The sequence below is a fragment of the Varroa jacobsoni genome, unplaced genomic scaffold (genome assembly GCF_002532875.2).
Source record: "Varroa jacobsoni isolate VJ856 unplaced genomic scaffold, vjacob_1.0 scaffold_721, whole genome shotgun sequence".
NCBI lineage: Eukaryota > Metazoa > Arthropoda > Arachnida > Mesostigmata > Varroidae > Varroa > Varroa jacobsoni.
The window spans coordinates 14943-34858 of record NW_019213623.1 but is presented as its reverse complement, the minus strand read 5'-3'; the positions used below and the strand labels follow the sequence as shown (position 1 = coordinate 34858).

At 41.2% G+C, this 19916-nt stretch overlaps 1 long non-coding RNA gene across 1 annotated transcript in view; it reads left to right on the top strand.

Moving 5' to 3' along the window:
• Window positions 1–14449: 14449 nt before the first annotated feature.
• The window catches only part of LOC111262982 (uncharacterized), an 18755-nt gene continuing 13288 nt past the window's right edge, over window positions 14450–19916 (top strand). The window contains exon 1 of the long non-coding RNA XR_002681963.1: window positions 14450–15201. This is a non-coding gene — a long non-coding RNA (uncharacterized LOC111262982). The remainder of the gene's footprint in view (window positions 15202–19916) is intronic.

Sequence of the window (19916 nt, the reverse complement as noted above, 5' to 3'; positions counted from 1 at the left end):
TAACTAATAAACAGTGTTAAAAACAGCTTAAAAGGACCCAGCTAGGTGCGGTTCTAACAGGCTGTGTTGCTCAGGCTTAGCGATATCGACATGAATTAGAATTAGTGGTTCAACTAAGCCTAAAAGCCTTTCATCGTTCACAAACATTTCGTCTTTGGTACATAATTATGTTGACTGCTGGGAAACTTTTGCCCTGGAATCGATTGAGCACTGCTGCAAATGACTTGTTGTTAAAAGCGTCAATATAATTATACCTTTTTACATTTTGCTTGTGTCTACGCTCACCCTTGTTATCGACACACTATTGCTAGCGTTGTTCTCCTGGGCTTATCTGAGGAAATCTTTTGTTTTTAAGACATCCAAAAAGCAGAGCACTCAAGATTTCTTGAGGCCTTCAATGCGTATTTTATCAGAGTTCACAGTTTTCGATTCTACACGCCCATCTGTATCGGTAGAATTCTCACCTCGTTATTGTCGCGATATCAATAGTTTGTTCTTTAAACCAAACTCTAACGCCAACAACTAACAAGTATAATTCGAGATTTTATCCAATTTAGTCATTTCACGTGACCTCAAATCCGTATATGTCCACTGTATATTTACCGACAGCTCAATCTGTTATTTTCCAATGTTGAGTTAAAATAATTAGATTTAGCTTATGGAACATAAAGGGAGAGTGAGAACAGAGCGTTACTTGTTGCCGATGATGTTCGCCTGTGTGATCATGGAGCTAATTTTTTTCCATTCGTTGCGTTCGGGCTACATTTTGGAAGGAGCATTATGAGGCTCAACGTCGTCCCCTAACCGAATAGTGTCCTTTTTTGCCTATAGAGGAGGCGGGTATTTTTATATCCACCGAAAACCCGCAAAAACTCAACCCACTTAACCCCTATGTTTATATACTAAAATCGATGTTTTCACGCTCAGTAACGGTGCGTAAGCGGCGGCCTTCCTTAAGATGGAGGCACTTGAATTACAGTGCTATCGTCGCCATATCATTGCTGAATGACAGTGGTCACGAGAACGCTTGTATATGTTTCAATATGCTCTGCAGGTAGCGCGACATATTAGCGCTCAATTGGTTTTTCCAGCACGGTCCCGAACTCTGTCAACAGAGTGATCTTTTTCTATCTATCACAAACCAGTAGCAAATCAAATTACGTAGAGAGGTTTTTGTGACGCAGTTTTATTTACGGTGGTGAACTATAGTTGGTTGGCCAGATTTGCGTAAAACTAGTTTTTCTTTTTTTACCAAATGATATTTTTTTATAGACATGGATTTTGGAGAATATAACACGATACCATCAAATAATATGATGACCATTAATACTTCATATGAGGTATGAGAATAATGAATAGTTCGCTGCGATTTTTCCGAGTATAATTATCACTGTACTGCTGCACTAATGGGAAGAACGCTACAGGATCGGCATGCTGTATGTATATTCTGTACATACAGTATGCCGAACGTACAAGCGTTCTTCGTTCATTATCAATAGTTTATTGAAACAAACTTGCTACACGCATGCAACAAGTCTCTTTGTTAATCTATGTGGATTATTATTAAGGTTGCTATCTGACAGTGCTTTACTTATACTGATCATTATTGTTACTACAAGAAGATACATCCTATGAACATAGACAAGCTACTAGACAAAGTGCATGCTGTACGGACCGAGATAAGCTGAGTTTTTGTGGATTTTTTTTTGGCAAATAAGTTATTTTTAGCAACTAATATATCTTCCCTTACGTATAGACGCGTATACTGACGCATATCGAAACCAGCCGTCTATCAATGCGAGAAGATGGCCATCAGCGCTGCCTAGAAAAAGTGTTAGCATATTTCTAACGTTTATATGAAGGTCCAGCGTACACAGGTGTTCAAACTAAATTAATTATACAAAACTACATTTATCTAGAGTTCACTCTCGGGCCAACTTTATCCACCAGCTCTATTTATTAGGGCTGGTAGTGTCTATCTAAATAGGGTCCGTTTGTGAAATCACTTTTTCGGCTTATTTTTTAGGAGCGTATGTGCAAAAGTTATACCTGCTGTGTCTTTCGGTGCAAATTTTTCTCCAAAGTTAGTTCTTCAAGCCAAATAACACACCTTTCTTCAAGGAGGATCTATGCAGAAGACGTCGACGTTTGTACCGATCAAAAGCTCGCCGTAAAACGAAACTAGATAACCTTATGTGCTTACCCGTTACACGTTAAACAATAGGGCAAAAACGTCGACAGCGACGTTCCTGGCGGCATTGTAAAGGTCTTCATGCAATTTTTTTTGCACAAATTATTCACCTGACCGAACAATATCCTTTTTTACGATGAAGTCCAGGTAGAGGGAATTTTTGATGTTACCAATTGAAAGCAAGCGTTTAGCAACGTGATGGCGACGGCCAGCAGCGTTGTTGTAGGGCTAGCACCACCGAATTGTAGGAATTAGCCAAAAGCACACTATCTAGAGTTAGCTAGCCAGACCGACCTTAGTTTTTTTTTATTTATTAACATTTGTGGTCGGCGCATACAACGACATTTGCCCGACGTGTTCGAGACGTCTCATGGATTTTCGCTATCTAAAAAGTGTTTAAAGGAATGTATTTTATTAACTAGATGCTTTCATTTCTCTCTTTCTCTCATCTCTTAACTGGATTTTTTCGAATTATTCGAAGTTTTGCTAGCTAGGTTTCGATCTTAATTACCTCAAGACGTATCCACGGTAAGGCTGTTACTATAACTGCATCCAGTAGCTTTTCTTATACAACTCCAAGGAAGCACGCTATAACGATTTCCAGAAAACCGGTTTTTTTTTCTTAAAATAAAAAAGCCGTTTCAAATAACATGAACAGGCCTATCAAAGTTAGCGTCTTGATCTCGCGGACAGCAATAGCGAAAGTAGATTGAGAACATAAAAGATGTGTCGCGAACTCATCTACTCGATCGACTCATCGACTTGCCTTTATACCGCTTTCACAAAGCCTTAGCATCTCTAACAGGAAAAAAAAACTACGAAAAAAAGGAACTATTTTTTTTTTAGTGTGTGTAGTGTTTTCTTTGTTTGAATGTTGGATAAAAACGAACGAACTATAAGTTTAAGTTGTCCCGTAACGTTTGGCTGGATAACCTTGGACTTTACTACTACTTACTACTACTACTTACTTACTTACTTACTTACTACTACTACTACTACTACTTCTTACTACTACTACTACTACTTACGTATGGCAACACGTACTTTTCATACGAAGCCTCTTCCAAACAAACAAGGTGGCCCATGATTTGGTATCTTGGGCTTTGACAGTTATCCTGCCTCTGCAAATCCGGGACTCGTGAAAAGCTGAGTGGTGATACTGTCCTCGGTAGAACCTCAGCCGTCGTCACCGAGATACTATTAACATCACTGAAGGGAAACAGGGTTGGTATGTTGAGCTCAATTGCTGCCGCATAATCTGTTTCGGAACTGGTTGTCGACATCATTATAGCTTTCCAATATTGTCACAGTTGTTGTTGTTGTCGCTATTTGTGGTAAGTTGTTCGAGGCGTTCTTCCATGAGCTTTTTCGCGCCTGCTGTTCTGTATAGGTGAAATCAGTGTAGAGGAATTGGCAAAGGGACAATATGCTTGATTTCCCCTAGGAAATGCCAAACAACAACGCTACCTAGCCAAAGGTAGCGGAGCCGAAGTAGGCTGTGACAGTTTAGCGATTGTTGCTTGATTTCAACTGAGCAATCTAGAAACCGTTGAGATTTACTTCGTTTCACATTTATCCCGAGCGGTAACGATTAGATGACGTGGAACGTTCATTTATTTTGAAAGCCGATGTAAATTAACGTAATAACAGAATGAAAAACTCTTGTCGTCTTCGTTCTGTCAATTCTCCGAGTTTTATCAGCAAAGCTGCTCTGGCCTACAGCGGATTCAGCATTATGGCTAAGATGTATTCTATTGCGTCCCTCTAATCGCTGCCCCAAATACACTTTGCTTAAATCAGTATAATACGTCTTATTTTAGAAAAATGGCAAGCCTCCACAAATTGTTTACAAGATAGATTGTAGAAGCTGAATATGTTCAGGTGTTTCGAGGAACGGATTCGGTTAAATTCGTTCGAGTTTGGAGTGCCCGTGACGGCCAGTCGAGATGAGTGGTCCGTGCGGCGTAGTCCATTAGTTTCCATAAAGTGACAGCCACGCAGTTGAAGTCAGTATACGTAGCCTCTTACCGACAAGGAATGGTCTACATCGGCTTGTGGTTGCCATTTTCAGTTTGCTAAGAGTGCACGCAACGAGGCATACTGATCGAAGACGTTTCTTGCGTGGAGAAAAGATATTAAAAAGGGGACGGGGTGGCAGGGATTAAGCCGTCGTCGAATCAACTTCTGTGAGTATCTTATCGGAACACCATTTCTGTCGAGAAAAGAAACTGCTGCAACGCAACGAACAACGAAAAATATAAGATCGATTTAGGAAACCTTTCAGATTTCGAAATAGTGCGACGACAGCGTCGTTGTTATTTAGAGTCGTCGAGTCTTGGTCGCTAGTCTTAATCAAGCCTCAATGCACCGTAGCACCCGGCGTGGCAGAACATACGTACAACAATGATGATTATTGATGTATACGCACGCTTTAGAATCGATTGTCCGCAAAAATTCAGACGGACTACTATGGGAATTGGCTAGCTATTAATATTTGGTGTCCAGCTTAACCGTATTATTTGTTTACAATCAAATGTGTCGACAGCGCTATCAGATACCGGTACTTCCGTGCTGCATGAACTGTTTTACAGTGAATACAGAGTTAAAAAAAGGTCGCTATCACGTTTACCCTATTCCAAATATACTCCGTACTTTATCGACGAAAAAAACTTGAGGCCTTCTAAGCACACGCTACGGATACCTATGCCGTCACCAACGATACTGGGAGCGAAAGCTTGTAAAAAGCGTAGCTCTACCGATAAATAAATGCGGCAACTAAATTGAAATCACGGATCACATCTCTATAAGAAGTGTAGACATTTACCCGGAACCAGTTCTTTCAACATGCTAACTAACGATACTCTATCCGCTGATACGTATGGTAATTCAATACGACAAACGTTTTGAAGTTAATTAGAGGACTGCGCCTGTTTATAGCGGCGTCAAATCAAGGCTTGTAGCTGAACACCTAAATATTTGATCTAAGTCTTCTAGCGCTTAAGAGTCGCTTTCAACAATTCTTGGCGGAATCTCACGACTTCGTTGAAGTGATCACCCGACCCGGCCTATCCAGTAGTTCTGTTCTTTTTTTTATCCGCATCAACGGTGTGCCAGTTATGGTGCCCGTCTACTAAAAAAAAACGGGGTGTATTAAGCTAAGATTGCATTTGTTGTTGTTGTCATAGAATAAATGCAGGCTTCTGCGCTACTACGCAGACATTTACGTCGTAATTCGATTTGAGCGATATAATAAACAGTCCACAGTACCAGATACTCAAGCACAGATTCTGCCAACGACCTTTCTCGTTAAGAACGAACGGCAATGTCCTATCCACCTGAAGACTCTCTCGGTTACTTATAATTCCGTTATTGCTGCTTTTATTGTCAATGTTGAATACGACTCATTTTATCGCAAAATGCATATATCACGTCTTCGTCGATAAATTTTCCGGTGAGGGATGTTGCCAGCCGCAGTGTCCGCTCTTAGAGGGACCTCACTGGGTGGTCCGATAGGGGCAAATCGAAGGTCTGCGTTTTTTTTGCTTGCTTGCTTCCATCGTATGCTCCTTGATAAATATGGGACTGATACGTTGTATCTGAATGTTTTTAGCAAGCAATTATACCTGTGGTTAATCCGCTACGTACGGCTTAAATTGTTTGCTCGAGTAATACTGTTTTGCCTAGAACGGTTCAACTAGCTACAGCAGCGGGCTGCAATAAACATATTTACAATTAAAGACGCAAAAAACAATTAAACATAGTGACGTGTGCAGCATTCCTGTCCGTCTCTGCAGTTCAAATATCGGCTTTCCGATTCGAGAAGTTGTTGAAAAAAGGAAAAAACTACGTTTTAACAAGCTGTCGTCCTATACGAAATTATCTCTGTTCAATCAAGTGTCGAATATGACGTGTAATCCGAAAGCTTAGAATCGGCCTTAGACGTTCCGGTAGAAATTACGTGAAATTTCAAGCTCCTATATTTAATTGTTCTATAATCTGCAAGACTCATCTATTACTAGCATTGCATTGCAATATTTAGGTCAATGCCGAGATTTCTTAGGACAAGCATAGCAGCTATATTATAAACATTGGACATACAATATGTTTCAATCGTTCTCACGGCGGTACGAAATTGTGCGCAATCGATACGGTCGAACTGATCACTGTTTCCATTTAACCGTTATTACCGCTGTCGCAGAACACCTAATCTTTTCTTAAAAAGATAAAAATGTACGCAAAAATAATTTGTTCTTTATGTGACTTGGTCTATGCACAAAAGCTCATAGCATAATCTATTCAAAATCCCAGTTTATTTAACAAGCTTTTTTCCACAATTTTTCAGTAGCTCCGCTGACTACAAATAGCTCTTTTTTACGACAGGGTTTTGTACGACTATTTAGCATTGTTTCAAGACATCAAAGTCATAACTCTTTTATTCATCTGTATTCGACTCATCTTCGACGAAGGAAACGCTCGTCTCTTGGCGTCTACTAAAAGTTACAAACAAATTGTTAAAGAGGTGTTGCTGGATGAAGTTACCGGCGCATCATCAGCAGCTTCGAACAAAAAACTTCGACCCTGTCCTTTCGACATTGATGACGGTTGAGCCGCATAAAATTAGCATTCATACTGAACAGCAGCGTGTCAAGGTTGCCTTTATTTTTAGTTGTAAATTAACGATTCATCCACCTGGGCAAGAAGGAAAGCAAACGGCCCCTCGTAAGTGGATAGCCGCCTTTGTGATGGCGTGATTCGGAGTGTGGCGCAGATAGTAGGCCTCGAAAACATCTTTAGAAATGCAAACTGCATGCCATCAAGTTGATTGTGAGGGGGCAAGCCGCCCATAACTGCGGCCCGTGGGGGTCGCATCGGTCTGCACGAAGCTTGATTGTCCCAAAAAAATTGTCCTTAGGATAAATTTGATTTTTCGTTGTCGTTTCGGTTGATTCCGGGATCTAAAGATAAAACGGACCCTAGGTCTATGATCTGAATCACTGTTTTAGTTCCATTACGAAGGTGAGTCCATGGACACTGAAAACGTGAGTGATCTATGTCGTTCAAGCTAGAATTGCTCTAGAAACGTTTCAGCCATGTTGGGTTTCTTAGCTTAGTAAGTGCGGCCAAATTAGCTACAGAAGTACAGTTATGATATTAAACTTGCATATATCTACCCAATAGGAGCAAAAGTGGGTTTCCGAAAGCACAGTACGTTTTCTGCTGCAGAATCTAATATTGCACATAATGAGCTTCGGGCAACAGTTGATACTTTCTGAGCAATGTCCGCGTTTTCGCGTTATGCGCTGTATTAGTCTTACGAACGGCCTAGTATCTGAACGTTCAACGTTCTGTCTTGGATACGGTGGACCAATCTCAATCTATCATCAACGAATCACAAGGTGACTAACTTAAAATAATCTAAAATCGGAACTGTTGAAGGCTAATTGAACACTCAAGCAAACACCACAGAATTGGCAAAATAGTGATAGTTTGATAAATAATGATAGTGAGAGCAAGAGAAGCCGTAACAACAACAAAGAGCAGAAGGGAAACAACAAAGATAATATATAGGGATAGTGAAGCACGCTAATAGGACAATTCTTAACCTGATTCGACGACGAGCTCAAGCTAGGCGACTTAGAATGTTTTACGTTTGACGTAATTAAAAAAAAAAGAGAGAGAACGGAGAGAAAAAAGGATCTTTTTAGCAGCAACAAATGTTTAGAAATATTTCCCCTACCGTATAGTGAGAAAGAAACAATTTTCTTCGACAGTTATTTCAACAAGTGTCGAAGCTTGTTAGACATCTCATAGCACAATGGCTCAGTTCACTTCCTGATGTTGTGTAGGGTCGAAGTCGTCCATGCTCTTTGCTCTAGGAAATGATTAAACAATTCTAAGAAATATCGATGTTTTCGCTTTTTTTTTTACCGGCCTGTCCAATGAACCTAATCTAGGTGCATATCAGTTTCTCCTTTGTATAGCAAAACAGAGGTAAAAGGTTGAAGGTTGCATAGTGGACGCTCAGGTGCGACACGAATAGGCAATATGGAAACAGGATTGAGACAGAGAAAGGATGCCACAGTGGGTTAACCGAATAGAGACCAATAAACACTTCTAACAAAATAACATTCAGGACGGTCGAATTGTATACCGCTATGCTTTAAAGACTGAAGCTTGCCACGGGTGCGTTGGTTTAACCGCTTACGACGAACCCGAGTTCGAGCTGGGTTCGCTTCAGAACAGACTACGAAAGATCTGTGTTGAATAACGTTTGGTGTGCATATGGATGGTGCAAGTCGATGCGTTCACCGACGTGTGCAATGGTGGGTAACGATACCGGCATATGACATTATATATATATATATGCAAAAATAAGTCGACTTTGTATTCATTCGGTTAACAGACTAACCGATTGACTCAAACCAACTATGGCCGTAACCGGCCAACGAAGTCGGTGATGTAAAATCCTGAGAGGATTACAACCAAAATCCAGACTTGCAAACTATGGTTAGGCCAGGTTTCCATATAAGCTCAAATGAGCTCAGGTATAAGAGCACAAAAGTTACGTCCTGAATCCGGTAAGGTGGAGGCTACTTCTATATTAGATTGAGTAGAAAGAAATGTTTCAAGGTTCACGTCGGAATGCCGCTAAATGTCTCATCAGACAACTGGCTTCCGGCACGAAACGACAATGTTTATGCTCGCATTAGAACTTAGATGACCAAGTATATCGCAGGTATAGCTGATAGGCTCGTGGCCCACTACACCATCACAGTATTTACTACAACATTAAAGGCCTGAATTAGTGAAAACAATCAATGCAACGGTGAAGTCTTCCGGTCTACAAGTAGTAATAGCTGTGGTGAAGATACGTCCGACGGAATATCTAACGGCCGAATATTCAAAACAGTTGATCATATTAGTCGAAAGCGCAAAACAGATGGCTACAAACCATTTGCCCCTTTCCGCTAATAACAAAATTTAACTCTGCTGTTTCATTTCTTTGGCGGGTAGCCTGCCCAATTGGTGGCCGGGCCCGTTACCGCTTGGCAGGACAAAGCCTATAAAGCCGATTCAAAAGCTCAAGCAATTCATAAATTGCGCCTATTGATGAGACAGTGTCTCGAGTTCAGAGGTGACCCCATGTGGCACTTCCTGTGTGGACCGGTGTTTAGGTGGAACGCAAAAATACATGGGAAAATTTTTGAGCTGAAGCCGTATTACTGTCTAACATCAGCACAAGGGTTAATTGTATGCCCGCTTAAAAATTTTTAATTCGAAGGACTTCTTTGGCTTAGCCGAGCTCCACAAGCATTTTTCTAGGTTAACGAATGGCCGGTATTGTGCCATACTGCAGTATGGCACAATATATCCTGGAAAAGTATAATGCCGCTTCAGCATGCCATTCGAACATGACATTAATCGTGGCCTATTAACGGTGATACGGCATGCCTCCTTTAGCCGCCACATGCAGTCACAACCAAATACTCGTACAGGTTGAATATGTACCAGTTATTTTTTGAGCGAATATAAACTCTTCACACTTGTAAAAGTTCAGGTTTATTCATTTAATATCGTAAAACAGCCATATATAACTTGCTAAGCTCCACTTTGGATAGGTTATTTGGCCATATTGGGGCTTGAATCAGTAGTGCCACAACGGTAAGCCGCAATATCGTTTCGATGCTGATCGATTAAAGTTGTAAAAACAAAGTTTTGTCCGTGTGGAGGTCATTGCTGCTTGGACAAAGTAAGGCTCAATAAGTGCTCACCGTTCAGTGTTTCGACCACACAAGCCAATTTGTACTGCCAGATATTACTGAAGTGTCTTAGTTATGCTATGCCTTCTTCTGAAGGTAAGCAAAATTTGTACGGAAGCGTCGACGCGGAGTAACTTCCTATTTCCGTCTAATCAAGATCATAACTCAACAGTGAAGTTATTTAATAGTTAGACTGATCGTCTTTTCTTCTAACTGCTGTTAAGAAAGGCAGCTTGCACAGGCCTTGTGCACACTCGATAATTATCGATCGTTTTTAAGTAACATACGACAACGGTTGATTAAGTCCATTTTACCGCTAGGTGACAGGTAACCACTGTTGTCCTAATTCGGTAACGAGTGTGAATTCTCGTTAGTATTTACGCTTCTTTAACGTACTAACACAACTTCAGACTAAGCTGTACTTCTTAACGGGAGAACTTTTTTCTCTAGCGATCGAAGCAAAACCATACCAAGCGTACGACCGTAACTGTATTGTTTCGCATATAGCCGAATCAGTCTTGCTTTCGTGCCTAACTTAGTAAAAAAAAAAAAGCTTCGACTTGCAACTTCCGACTGTGGAATGTCTTCGAACCCCATTACGGAAGCTGTGAGACAAGCGACCTTGCTCCCATAGTCGCGCAACATGTTGTCCAGTTCTCACGCTGGTGAGAGAGATCTCCTTAAAAATGTTCTGCATCGATGTCCATACTCGAACACGCGTCGTATAGAATTCTGGCTTTTAGCACCGCTCCTATCACCTTCTCAGCCCTTAGTGGCATGTGTTGTTGTTGATAATAATAAAGGACAGTTAGTTCTGTATGACTAATTGAATGTATGCTTGTCTAGCTATACGTCTTCCGTTGTTAGTTCTCTCCTCCCGTGCTACTGAAATGTAACTAAGCTGGATGTTCTACAACTCCTAGACGCAAGTGGTCCTAAAAGCTCAGAAGGTACACAACAGGGCACAGCTCCGTTAGGTTCATTATTATTGTTGTTGTTGTTGCGCTCCTTGTTACGACCAGCGTCAAAGAAAACATTGCGAGAAACGGAATGTACACGTCATGCTGCATATTCATACTACCAAGTATTTTATATAAGTTTATAATAGTAAGTGTGTCATGTATCGCAGGCACTGATATCACATATGTCAAATATTGGCTTGGATCGTTATAGATGCTAGTTTGTGAAGAGTGGATTTACAAGAAGCGCTTACGGATACGTTGTGCGAGCGGGTCAAGTATATCCTTCTGTCTGCTTCGAATTATCACCATATTGGTTATCAGCATCGGAATGATATGGGATTTTGTGTATGGTGCCGAAATCGCTTAAATATAACAAACGGCGATATCTTCAAAGCAATACTACTCTTTATTAGATATGTACATCGGCCATTTCGATTACTCGAAACAAACAATATGACCGCACATGACTTACCGACGAGCTCGTACACATTTGCGAAAGTATAGCTTTTATTCTTTTCGAAATTATCTTGCACCGGCTGGTGTTGTCACAAAGGGTAAAGGGCATTAGACATTGTGGACCCGCATGCCTTGATCGACTGGCACAAAATACATAGAAAAATCCAAACCTATATCACTAGATAGCAAAATGATCTTCGAAAATATAATATCGCCTACGACGTATCTTGTTTTTGTCAATATGGAAATGTCGTGTCGGACCATAATATCAAATCGATTCCGAAGCCCGACCTATACGAATATGGACGCGCGTCAATATATTTAACAATTTAAACGAACGAAGCACCGGCACATACAGACGAAAACTTAACGGCAAAACGCATCTATCTCATTGGTAGTTTGCTTCTTTATAGTGAAACTGACCGACCTGCGTCGACTCGACACCTCTTTATGCCTCCACGAGGCTGGTAAGGGTGCAGCTTACCAATTCAGTAGCATCGCTTAATATTGTGGTTATCCTACCAATATTAATATGACAGTGAGTAACAGAGACGTACGAGCACAGGCAGAAATCTAATGAAAAGCTCCTTTTGCGTGCGATGCGGAACGAGGAAAGGGGCAGGAAGGGAGAAAAGGGCGATTTTACTCTGACAGCGTATTCCGCCAGCGTTGCCGGCTGCGGAACATGCTCTGATTTGTATTGTTCCCTGTTGTCTGCTTCTTCTCGGAGGAAATGAATCCTTATATATTCTAACCTCGAATCTAGTCCTGCTCAATGCAAGGACGATCGCATGTACACGGAACGGTTCGTACGTATTTGAGAACACGTCGGCGTATTCTGTTGAGCAGAGCTAACTGTCAGCTAAAAATGGCTAGTTAACGAATTTTAGCCGACAAACCTGTGAAATTTGTTTGTTGTCACAATATTTTCGTCACGCTATCGATGATGCAGTTGGATCCAATCGGTCCAATCGGTGATACGGTAACATTTTGTCGTCGAATTGATTTGTATAGAGATGACCATTGGGTTCAGATCGAATAGAGAAAATAGCGTCGCACAAATAGGCATAAGCTTAATCGTATATAATATATAAGAAGGTATGCATAATTTTTACAGCATAAATTAACCTTCAACAGTAAAAGAGAGCAGGTCGAGATTAAAACCAGTATATATAAAGGATCCTGCGAAGAATGGTAAATATAATCACTGTATATTCTATTCGGCAAGCAATGGGCTACCCAGGCGCAAACCTGATGCAAACTTCTATTTGAAAATAAAGTAAGCTGTTAATCAACTAGGGCCTCAGGTTTACTACTACTACTACTACTACCTATCATAGGGGTACCCGTTTTGTTTATTTATTTTTTTCTTGTTATATAAAGCAGTATACGAACCAGTAGTCAGAATCATCTCTTTTTTTATAGCATTAAGAACTTGCCTTTACTAAAACTTTATTCATAGTAGATGTTGCTTAATTTCATGGGGATTTTTCCAACAGATCTATGAAATTGCATGGCAAATATAAAAAGAAAAGACGACAGTACATTAGGTTGTTTGTATGTATGTTTGTTTGTTGGTTATCAATTTCTAGTAAGTAGTTTTTGCCATTTGAATCAGTGTGTAGCATGCTTATCAGTTAAAGGTATAATGCTAACACGCTTAAACAGATGCACATTAGCCACCCAGACCATGTTGCCTTCATAAGTTGTAACTTATAAAGGTCGAAAAAGCTTGTTCAGTTGTATAGACACGTTCTTTTTCTAAATAATGTCCGGTGCAATATTGTTGGAAAAAGAAACGTATACGATATAAGAGCAGTGCTCCTTATTTTTTACTTCTTCACTTTGAATTATAATCGTTATGGTCGAGTGTTTTTGGTCTTTCATCACTGATCGGTGTTCAAGCTCTAACGATCAATTTTTAAATATTATCCTAAAGCGTGAACATGTACTGTTGAATATGAACCCAAAGTAACAGTTGATCGTATCGACAAAGCGAGGCCGACGAAGCAAAAAAAAAAAAAACAGTGGAAAAATCGTAGCTTATTATTGCGAATAAAGCCTTCTTCCAGAGCACCACACGAGCGCATTAATTTCTGTATAAATGGAAAAACATACGACGAGCCCAACGAGCCTTTTTTACGTTCTTATTTGGCGCCCATTGAAGAAACTTGATTGTACAACAAAAAGCCTACCCAGACCATATCAAATTTTGTCATTGTTTATCTTAAGCAATCGTGTCTAGATGAATTATGCTCTCGCCAGCAACCACCGACATCACAGATGGGACGAAGCGGAAAAATGTTGGGCAGTTCTTTCGGAGGATTCCATCAGCGATTTTTGAGAACAGCGACCTGTTGAGCGAAACTAAATTTAGCTGACTCATTACATTGAATATGGTCTAAGACATGTTGTTGCGCACGCGCATTTATTGATCCGGGTATCAGAAAACATGAATCGTTCACCATTCGATCGCCTCCGACAAATAGAAACTGTCAATCTGTTTTCGTTTTGCCTGCCTCGACACGGAACGCTAAGTAGCCTGCTATGGATGTCCACTCATACGAAATCCTAATTTGATAACCGACATAATAATGGCGGCGGCGACGACGACGACGACGACGACGTTGTATTAGCTTTTCCGTGAATTGAGCCGACATGTCACGGCTGTTGTTGTGGTTATGTACGTGCATCAGCAGTAATGGCGCCACCGATGCTGTTGACAGCAGTGAATAGCAGCGATGATGATGTGGCTGCGGGTGCGCTCGCTTTGTTCGACCCTTCTCTTCCAGTAGATCTGCTCGCTAAACTGTTCCCGTTCGTTTTATGGTCACCGAGCTGTTGTATTACCGCATCAATGAATGGATGACTCTGACTCAATACGAATGACTGAAGGGGGGAGGGATGCAGGGAACGGCGAAAACGTCGACCAAGTAACAAACGTAGAACAGGTTCGAAAAGTGAGTGAGTGCGTGTGTGTGTGTAAGAGAGGGAGGGAGAAAGAGAGAGAGAGAGAGAAACAGGAGGTCGGGTAAGCAGAACAAGCGGAGCATCGCACAAAGACAACGACAGCAGACGACGAGAGAAGCTGCCATTGAGGTAACGGACAGAAGTGAGTTCGATAGAGCTAACGGCAGCGCTTGAATCAGGCCTTCAATTGTATAAAAGCAAGTTTGTCTCTTCAGTTTGTTTTGTTGTAAGAGAACGATCGGCAGAGTCAACAGCACGGGGTAGCGGTCTAAGTTTCACTCGTTCAACCATAGCATTGTCTCGCATAAGCTATGCTACCGTACGGCAACAACATACTTGAACACTGCGAGGAGCGTGGCTATGCGACCGAGGAGGTGACCGAGCGACGAGGCAGTAACTCTCGCTGCAGCAGCTCAATGCTGTCAAGATGGCAGGGGAGTTGTCAAGTTACGCCTTCAATTGACTAAAAATATAAGAGTTGACGAATACGGCTGCGGCTCGGGTCTGTGAATCGACGAGTGTCGTCGTTGTTGTACTTATACAGTGAAAGACGACAAACAGATTGGTACGGGGATAAGATATGAACACAGGACTGCGGTACGAACAACAGACACCATGTTGGTCAGCGCTGCTCTTGCTGTCATCTTTACATTCTGTCAGAATTCGGCACCGGATCACCGCACTATGATCGTCATCAGACAGATGAGTTAAAATCAGTAGCATTCTGATCCAAGTAGAAGACTGAACACATGGAACAGAGAAAATCAAATTGAATTTGAAATTCCCGTTCGCTGGACCCCTGTGAGATGGCAACGCCGCAAGCATTTGCTGCAGCGCATCATTGATTGTATAGTGTTGACAGGTTTGCGTAGTGACCGTTGTTATTATTAATTATGAAATGTAGTTATCGATAGCCAATGGAACTTATCAGCACTGTTTTCAAGAGCACAGGCATCACGTATCCTTAGGCCAAATAGCAAGAAACCTAAAAGGAAATACGGAATATAGCATTTCAGCAGAGGACTGACACTCCGCAACGTAAATATGTTACTGGGGAATTTCGGCGGAAAGATAAAGTTGGCTAGTTATGCCGTGAACACCCCACTGGGTAATCTCCGTACTAATACTTCCCTATTCAGTTTCAAGATGTTTCAGTATATTAGGAGTAGAAGCTAAAGGTCAGGATTCAGTTAAAAAGCTCATTTTTTAAGCACATACGAGGCTGCTTAAGTGTGTTTTTGTTGCGAATAGCGCACGACGCACATATATTAATTTTATTTCCATTAGCGTTTCTTCCCGATCTGCTACAGTGTAATGGATCAACCGATAGATACAGATTTCATACGGCCTACGTTGGCTACCTTTCGTCCTATCTTGTGAGTGTGTTATTGTTTATCCTGGACGTCTAGACATCTGTTATATGACTAGAACATTGAAGCAAAGCAAACGAAAAACAGAAGTCAATACCCCTCAGGGTATCTTCGAGTGCAGTATGCGCTGTTCCCCAGCCTGTTTTTCAGCGGTCTTCTCTTTCTCGTTATTGGCCTATAGCACAAATATCCATATGTATATTGGTGTTCCATTGGTGTATGTTATTATACTGTTATTATTATCGTCGTCGTTTTATTATTATCACCATCATAGCTTTGTAGAAGGGAATATCTTTGACGTGCATGCATTTTCTCCGAACCGTGTTGGCTATATTGGCGGTATTTTTGATTGAGTAGATCCTTATTTTATTGAGCTAACATGTATTATAGTATCTATATGTATGGGTGAAAGGGGTAACCCGGAAAAACGGATGGACGAAAAAACGTGAGATTGATTCTTGGCATTAATGTTGATACAGCAGCCATGCGCACAACTCATATTTCTATGACGAATGCAACCGTTCGTTTCCGTCTAGTGATCACAGCGCGTGTAGGCGCTATCCATATAAAATGCCCGACGACTCACAGAGGAACGTCTCTCATTTTTCATTTTTCTGTAATCTTCTCGACGAATAGGCAAACGACCCCGCCCTCCTACACAACTGACAAACAGTAGCAATATTTGCACAGTAAATAATACGCTTGTAGCTCTTGAGAGAGATCTTCCGTAGTTTTCCATAAGCTGGAAAAAAATATCGCCGACTCGATTTTGACTAACGTACAGAACAATGCATACGAGAGGGAAAACGAAGCGGTGCGGCAGCAGACGAAAAACAAATTTAGAAATGTTCCAGAAAGGGCTTTAAGGCATGGACCGCATTTACGATATCAACCTGGCTTATTGTAGCAAGCCCTTGCCCTCCTATAAGGTTTGTGAGCAGCGGCGGCCTGAAGTAGTGTTCGTCCGCAAACCCACATTGCAACAACGGCGACTTAATTTTCTTTGTTATTAGGATTCGTCGTTGTTCTTCGCGCCTATGCTACAGTTCAGAGCTGATATTGAGTCCGAGTATGAAATTCTGACGCGTTTTGTCAACGCGTCAGAATCTCATACTCACTCAACGCGAAACGTAGCTTAAGGAGTTTGGTTGAACGCCTGCCAAAAGCTGCTGAAGAAAGAAGAAAAAAGATAAGGGCATACGTGATCTGAGCTGGCAGATGAACGACGACTGCGATCATCGGCGGCACTGCTGACCAGAGTAACAAAAGAATTTTGTACAAAGCACCGCTCAGAACAGCAAACGGTTGGCTGAACGAGATACTAATATTTCGTCCCTATAAAGTATACGCTTATAAAAGTCTATACGTTCGAATATAGAAATAGATCTGCAAGGCATGATTCAACAGAGAAAGATAAAACATTAGAGGTCCTATGGTAAGTGTAACAATTATTGGCCTACCATGCGGACGGTTCTCAACAGCAGTATAAAGCTCGTGCGAGTCTTCTGTAATCTAAATCTAAATATGGGTTGAGGCTTCACTAATAATAGACGGAACGACATGGTCGGGTAGAAAAACAGAACGAAACAAGATGCGCCGCTTACTAGTATGGAAGCAGGCGAGGGCTGGTCTTCTCTGTTATGGTCGTATAGTTGTCCTAAACACAGAAAAGTGACCAGTTTTATGATTTAATATTATCCTTTATTATAATAATATTATACTTGGTTATTAACACAATCAAGCCTAACTTATCAAGGTCGGGGAGTCACGCTGCTGGCCGTAGTTGACAAAGCGCCTATAACGACTAATACTGGTAAGGATGTTATAGGCAAGGAAGAGACCTAAAGGATCATAATACGGAAAATATGATATGCCAGTAAAAGTGATTGAATTCCCTATGTGGATTCACTGGCTATACGGAATGAATAGAATGATAGCCGTTAAAATAAGCGCAAAAAATCTTATAGATGACAAACAAACTACCCTTGTTAGTTGCTAGATCTGCATAATTTCTAGTGCTATCGTTTTGTAGACGGCAGGAACTGACGCGGACGGTATTGTTAGTGTTGAAAGTAACTCCTATAGCCTTATATATAAAATTACTTTTTGCATAGGTACGATCATTGCGGGAAAAAATGCAGGATAGTCTATAGCGTACTTGCTTTCATAATTCGCTTATCAGGTTGTAGAGATGGTTTTCTGTTAGCCTTCGCTGGCGTTGCTTCACGATGCTGTGAAGTTCTGGCCGAAACTGGGGAAGACCATCTGCGTTTTTCGAAACGTTTTTTGCTTCGCAACTGTAATTCTTAAATAACACACTTGAACAGAGTGGACTTCTCAAATGGGATGACATCAAGATATTTTTCAAGAATTTTTAGATAACACTGTTTATGAACAAACGGAGAAGTATCTTTGTCAAAAGCGAGCTTGTAAGTATCACATCCACAGATAAGGAATGATTAGAAAATGGTCTTTTGTAATACCGGCTGTTCTACCCATATACAACATGGCGCCCCTTCTTTGTGCTATTAATGAGCTCATTACTCGAAGATAGTGCCTTACTAATAAAGGTCAACGGTGTTTTCTCCGCGATACACAATCGTTTCTGCGTTTTGTAAGTACGTCCTTGCTCTATATGCGAGTGCGCCTCGTGAATGAGTAGCATGGCTAGATTTAAGCTCAAACCTTAGATTACTTTGTACTGCCAATATATTGCGGAAGAACGATTTGTCGTCCAAAATCGGAATGGCTATTTTCTTCGCCAGAAAGATAGCTCTTACGGAATAATAAGGGAGCTAATTCAAATCGAGTCTATAATAGAATGCTCGCTTCTCATGAGAGAAAGATATGGGCGAGTGACGAGTATCGAACACGCGCATTCCTCGCTCAAGCCAACCACTTCTCCTTATGTTTTCCCATTCAGGAAGCGGATATCATACCCTTAGTGACAGATCTTCCCTCATCCTTCGAGCACTCACTACCGTCTAACATACCCTACTATGAATACGGAGTAGGAGTCGTTACGACAGCAACAATAGACATGCGTCTGCGATCTGATCTTAGTGCGTCGGAGAAAGGGGGCATGTCGTATTATTTATTTACTTTTGCGCTGGTTACAAAACAATCTGCTGCTTGTCAGCATTGGAGCTTTGTGCACAAGTTGTCGTTGTCAATATCGTTACCATCGGTGTTGTTTCTGTTAGAGCCTATATTTGAACGAGCAGTAAGTTCAGTGATGACGATGTTGTCACCTCTTATTGTGTTGAGGCAACTGAAGACTGACGCAGTTCACGGCGTGAGGGGGCTGTAGAAGGCTGTAGGCGGGAAGGACACGACGTAGCGGTCGTGAAAACGACCACCTACTTTACAAAACTTGGTTTCAGTAACTATCGTTCAATCCAGTTGAATTAATCTAGCTCAGTCTAGTAGGTAGAGAAGCATATGTGTTCGATATATGATATGTAACATTGCTGTTACAGTGACAGAGCATGGGGATTCGCAAAAATCATGCCATGTGCCCTAGACCATCTATTCCACTTTACAGACTTGGAGCAAAGGTAAAGTTTAGCAGTGCTCTGCTTTTGTAGCCAAGGCAATGTTACGAGAATATTATTGAACACTTAGTAAACAGAAAAAAGAGGCTGAGAACTAGCTGTAGAATATCACCACCAACGAACGTGATATAATCTATAACAGTTCTTTGATAAACAGAAATAAGCCAGGAGGAACAATAAACCTGTCTGCCTATCGAGTATTATCACCATTATTATTATTATTATTCAGCTGAAAAGATGCGATCGTCTTGTTATGCTTTTGGTGCCCGCCACGACATCGGGTCGTGATGAGAGTTTTTAGTATTTAAAAGTTTCGAGGTTCGGCCCCACTTTTTTCATGATAGAGGTGGGCGTACCTGTTTTGTGGGTGTGCATTTACATGCGCATATATCTGTACAGATAGACTATGAATGTACAGAAGGTGCGTCTCGTGTTGGGTATCTGTTCTTGTGTAACGTTTGCTGCATGCTAAGAGCATCGGATGTCGCTCCTTTTGGCTGCTAACCGACTGGATCTGTTCCTTTTTGTTGAATTGGTGCTCTGGCATTCGGTTATAAACACTATGTTCATGAGCAGATCTATTAAATCTGAATGGTATAAGTTTGTTGAAATCCACATGTACGATATGTGATCTCTTTTCCTCTGAATTACTG